This window comes from Engystomops pustulosus, chromosome 4 (genome assembly GCF_040894005.1).
Source record: "Engystomops pustulosus chromosome 4, aEngPut4.maternal, whole genome shotgun sequence".
NCBI classification, from domain to species: Eukaryota; Metazoa; Chordata; class Amphibia; order Anura; family Leptodactylidae; genus Engystomops; species Engystomops pustulosus.
In genome coordinates, this window is record NC_092414.1 from 35,310,282 (window position 1) to 35,316,402 (window position 6,121).

Sequence of the window (6,121 nt, forward strand, 5' to 3'; positions counted from 1 at the left end):
TGGCATAACATTGTTACTTTTTTGGCTACAGAGCTAGTTGATGGCTTGTTTTTTTGCGGGACATGTTGCACTTTGCACCAGTATCATGTCAGAGTACATAGGTTTTTTTGATCACTTTTTATTGCATTTTTAGTGGGATTCAATAGGTAAAAAATCATAATTTTTGGTGGGTTTTTAACAGGTTTTTTTAAACGGCGTTCATCGTGCGGATTCAAGAATTATTTACTTTTATTCTACGGGTTGTTACGGACGCGGTGGTACTATATATGTGGGGTTTGTGACTTTTAGCGTTATATGTCTCTTTATATGTTAGCATATGTGGGCATTTTGACTCATTTATTACTTTATTTTTTATTGAACTTTTTTTAAACTTTTGACTATTTCCACCATGGGACATGAACAAGCAATCATCTGATTGCTTGTTTACCATAATACTCTGCAATACTAATGTATTGCAGGGTATTAGCAGTGTAAGCCTACGCACATGGATAGGTTGACACTGTGCCTGTAAAATTACGCCACAGACGCAATGTTTCAGGCAGTGCCTACAAGCAGCTCTGGGGTCCTGGCAGATCATGGCGATCACGGGGGGAAAGACCCCCCAAAGGCATGTTAAATGTCACGGTTGGGCTGCTGACAACTGCTGCTTTGGTGCAGCTGGGAAGAGTATATATATATATATTTTTTTTTTTTTCTCACGTTGAAAAACAGGTTGGGTGGGTTTTGGGTGCACAAATGAGTAAAGGCCAAATACAGGGGGACATTATATGTGGGGAGCGGGTTTTTTTTTTTTTTTTTAGAAAAAGTGGTATTATAATGTCCCCTTTTCTGTAGCCCCTTTCTTATAAAGACAGATTAAAGAAAACGGTGCAAAAAAGGTGGGGAGTTACAGAAACGGGGTGCAACAGACATGAGGGAGTTTCCTTAAAGACAAATTATAAAAAGAGTATCTTAGAATAGGGGCTGCAGGAAAAGGGGCATTGCATGGGTTGGAATTAGGTAGGAGCCAATTACGGAGCACACAAGTTTGTCAAGGGGAACCTTAAAGTACCTGGAAATTTTTTTTTGGGTGCAGCTGGCCCAGGTTACAAAAAGGTTCAGAACCGCTGCATTATACAGACAGAAAGTAACCTTCTACAAGTCATAAAACAATTTGACAGTGTAACTATATTAAAGGGGTTGTCAGACTATTTTAAAAATTTTACAGGTTGGCTGTACCTATATATTTACAGGGGCACGGCCCCTCCACTTCCTGCAGCCTGGTATGCTTCCTGTCTCAACGTCTGATACAGTGTTGGAACAGGGGAGTGATGGATGAGGAAAAATAAAGGGATTTATTTTTATAGCACTTCTCAGCCCACGTGCAAAGTGAAATAGTCAGACAGCCCCTTTAAGGATAATCTTTGCAAAAAAAAAAAACCTTGGAAAAAATTGAACAGTCCTTCAGCTTTGGTTCTGTGGTTTCTTTATTTTCTATATTATTACACATGAAATTAATCATGAGAAAAGTGATTTAAGAAGTTTTTAATTTTATTATTTTATAAAACATTGCCTGGACATAGGAGACATAAAATGGTTTTACGCAACATAGGAATATCTACCCAATAGCAGCAGAGCATCCTCCTGCCTGTAGATCCCAGCCTCTGTTTGCAGCGGTGACGTCATAATGATGACACGTGCCTGGCGCGCTCTACTCCTGGCCTCAGAGGTGTCTGGCAGAGAGGAATATAAGGCTACAGCGGACATGACATCCCTGCTGCAGCCCCTGTTTGCAAACAAAGACCCGAAGGTACATGCACGAGTAGAATCCAGGGGAGGTAAATCGGACAGGTGGGGGTGTGACTTCTGGGGTCTCCACTGATCACAAGAATGTAGATCTAATTGATGGAGCAGTAGGGCGAGCACAGCGCTTGGGTATTTCCGGCAGTCGCCTGAAGATCTATGACAGGGCCAGAGATAACCAGGTGACCTGGCGCACTCAGGCAATTAACAGAGCACCGGGCGAAACTAGACCTGCTGCTCCATTCATCCATGAGAACAGAAAACCAGTTATTAGCGGGGGTCCCAGCATTTGATCCCCACCAATCAGATTACTACCCTCTATCCTTTCAAGCAGGTTTTGTTCTCAAATCCCAGTCCATGTTGCTGTGATCTTCTCCGATGACAAATGCTCCATTCAGGACCCAATACAGAATAGAATCTAAAGGGATCAAAAAAGAAAACATACAATATTACCACACACAGTCATACTAGCAGATTGTAAAACGAGAAAGAAGAGACATTGTGTGGGGGAAGCGAGGGGAGGTGGTCATAATGGGGAGTCACAAGGTGAAGGGGGAGGCGAGGGAGGTGAAGGGGCCACAATTCGATTAGTGGGGGATTATAAGTAGGGAACAATTGCTAAATAAAAGGGGTCGTTATATGCAAGAAGTCAACAATATAGGGTTTTACGAGTTGATGGGCCATAGAAAAGAGGTGTGTAGGGGGGGTGGATGTGTGTATGTGTGTGTGTAGGGGGGTGTGTGTTATAGTAAGTAGGGTTTTATATGTTGGGGCTAAAATGAAAGACAGTATAATCTGCTGGTGGGCCAAGAAGGGAAATTACACTTTGTGTGAATACTACCAGACTGCACCCCCACACATACAGCATGTACCCCCATGTTATAGACTACACCCCACACAGACAGCATGTACCCCCATGTTATACACTGCACCCCCACACATACAGCATGTACCCCCATGTTATAGACTACACCCCCCACACACAGCATGTATATAGACTACACCCCCCACACACAGCATGTACCCCCCATGTTATAGATTGCACCCCCAAACACACATACAGGATGTACCCCACATTTTACACCCCCCACATGGCAAATACCCCCATGTTATAGACTGCAACCCCACACACATACAGCATGTACCCCCCATGTTATAGACTGCACCCCCACACACATACAGCATGTACCCCCCATGTTATAGACTGCACCCCCACACACACAGCATGTACCCCCATGTTATAGACTGCACCCCCACACACACAGCATGTACCCCCATGTTATAGACTGCACCCCCACACACACAGCATGTACCCCCATGTTATAGACTGCACCCCCACACACACAGCATGTACCCCCATGTTATAGACTGCACCCCCACACACACAGCATGTACCCCCATGTTATAGACTGCACCCCCACACACACAGCATGTACCCCCATGTTATAGACTGCACCCCCACACACACAGCATGTACCCCCATGTTATAGACTGCACCCCCACACACACAGCATGTACCCCCATGTTATAGACTGCACCCCCACACACACAGCATGTACCCCCCCATGTTATAGACTACACCCCCCACACACAGCATGTACCCCCATGTTATAGATTGCACCCCCAAACACACATACAGGATGTACCCCACATTTTACACCCCCCACATGGCATATACCCCCATGTTATAGAATGCACCGCCACACACATACAGCATGTACCCCCCATGTTATAGACTGCACCCACACACATACAGCATGTACCCCCATGTTATAGACTGCACCCACACACATACAGCATGTACCCCCATTTTATAGACTGCATCCCCATGTTATAGACTGCACCCCACGCACACACAGCACAGACCCCCCCCCCCCATTAGACTGCACTCAAAACATATACAGCATGGACCCCAATGTTATAAACTGGACCCCAATGTTATAAACTGCACCCCACACACACACAGCACCCCCCTCATGTTATAGACTGCACCCCCCCCCCCCATGTTATAGACCGCACCCCCTGATGTGGCAGACTTCACCCGAATTAATGATGAATGTCCCAATTTGGCAACATGCAGCCATTAGAACCCTTACAGTCCATATATGACCCTCACCACGCACACATACAGTCTGTACCCCCATATTATAGACTGCACCCCCCCCCCCACACACACACAGTATGTACTCCCCATGTTAGACTGCATGCCACGCACACACAGCACAAACCCCCCCTCACACACAGCATGTACCCATGTTATAGACTGCACCCTCCTACACACACAACATGCACCCCCCCACAAACATACAGTATGTACCCCCCCCATGTTAGATTGCACCCCCCCACACACAGCATGTACCCCCGTGTTATAGACTGCACCCCCCCACAGCATGCACCCCGTGTTATAGACTGCACCCCCCACAGCATGCACCCCGTGTTATAGACTGCACCCCCCCACACACACATACCCCCATGTTATATACTGCACCCCCCACACACAGCATGTACCCCCCGCAACCCGTTATAGACTGCACCCCCCCCACACAAATACAGCATGTACCCCCCCCCCCCGATGTTATAGGCTGCACCCCCTAATGCGGCAGACTGCACCCACATTATGATGTATGTCCCAATGAGGCAATATGCAGCCATAAGACCCTCAATGTTCATACATAATCCTCATCCTTCACTACATACCCCCAGGCTCCTCTGTGTGACCCGCTGCTGCCCTTGGAGCCCGTGCTTCTTTGCATATCACCCCCTTTCCACACTTGCAGACTGCAGCCGCCCGCACATATTACACACAGCTCCCAGAACCCTCCATTAGACCCTGGAGCAGATCCCTCCACACACATCAGAGAGCAGACCTACAACTTCTCCACACACATACAGGCGGGAAACACGTAGCCCCGCCCCCGCCTATATCACCTCGGTCACATGATCTGGAGTGACATGTGACCAGTGACATCACGCCTCATCCTTCCAACTCCATTCTAGCAGCTACCATGCACCTACAGGCTCCGCCATTTTCTAGCCACTCACGTGACCGCATGCAGATGCCCCTCCTACGCGCTCTACTTTGTAATGTCAGACAGTGCAGCCGTTACTGGAGGAGGAACTACAGCCAGAGAGGGAGCGGCATGCACCTGATCGTAAGGAGGAGGGGCTACGAACAAAAACCCAGATGGAAATCGCCCGACAACAGGCGATAAGTAGGCAGAGCGTCTTTGCAGGCACTGGCTCCATCTAGTGGTCACTTTGTAGTAAGCATGGGATGCCCGAGCACCCGGGGTCCTGTATCAGTTATATTTCATGCTGTTACGTCTTTCTCCTCCTCCCTGTTCTAATATCTGACAGATTCCTGTGTATGTTTTACTTATGTCATACTAGGAGTATCATATAGGGGGTAATGTAAACCTGTCATACTAGGAGTATCATATAGGGCAGTGATGGCGAACCTTTTAGAGACCGAGTCCGAGTGCCCAAACTGCAACCCAAAACCTAATTACTTATCGCAAAGTGCCAGTACGGCAATTTAACCAGAAAACTGACGGTTTAGTTTAGAATCAATTTACACAGCACTGTCTGGGCTCGGATTACAGCAGTCCTATACACACTGAAACGCCACTTTTACACCATTTTACATCACATAAAAGAGTAATAAAAAGTTATCAAAAGGTCACGCAGTCCTCAAAATGGTAGCAATGAAAACAACGGCTCATTAAGCAAAAAAATCACCCCTCCCCAGCTCCGTGCACTAAAGTTATTAGCGTCACAAGATGGCGAAACTATTTTCTTTTTTGTACACTGTTTTAATTATAGAAAAAGCATTAAAACACAATAAAACCTACAAATCTGGTATCACTGTGATAGGACCGAACCAAAGAATAAAGGACACAAATGATTTGGAGCGCACAGCGAAAGTATTAAAATCTACAGCTTCCCAGTACACGACATGGAATAATAAATGAGAAGTAAAATATGTTACGCAAAAAATAAGCCCTCACACAGCTATAAATATATAAATGCACATATGCATATAAATTTATAATATAATATGCATATACATAAATACATACATAGAAATACACATGTTACTTACTCTTGCTCAGGTGTCTGTTGTTCCAAGGGGAGGGGGGGATGCAGCATCTGGAGTTCGGGGCAGTGTGGTTATGAGGCATGAGTTCCAGGGGAGGGGGTGATGGGGGGCAGAGTGACCGGAGTTGAGCGGGGGGGGGGGGAGTGAAAGCGGACGGAGTTCTTGCGGGGGGGGGGGGGGGGCGGCTGCGATAGCGGGCAGAACAGGCTGGGGTTCGGGCGCGGGGGGGGGGGGGGCGGC

At 46.9% G+C, this 6,121-nt stretch overlaps 1 long non-coding RNA gene across 1 annotated transcript; it reads right to left on the reverse strand.

Annotated features, from left to right (window-relative positions):
* Nucleotides 1-1,512: 1,512 nt before the first annotated feature.
* LOC140128929 (uncharacterized) lies at nt 1,513-4,665 on the reverse strand. Its single transcript, XR_011855195.1, has 2 exons — nt 4,480-4,665; nt 1,513-2,200 (listed from the first exon to the last, which is right to left on the reverse strand). It is a non-coding gene; the product is annotated as an uncharacterized lncRNA (long non-coding RNA).
* Nucleotides 4,666-6,121: the final 1,456 nt, after the last annotated feature.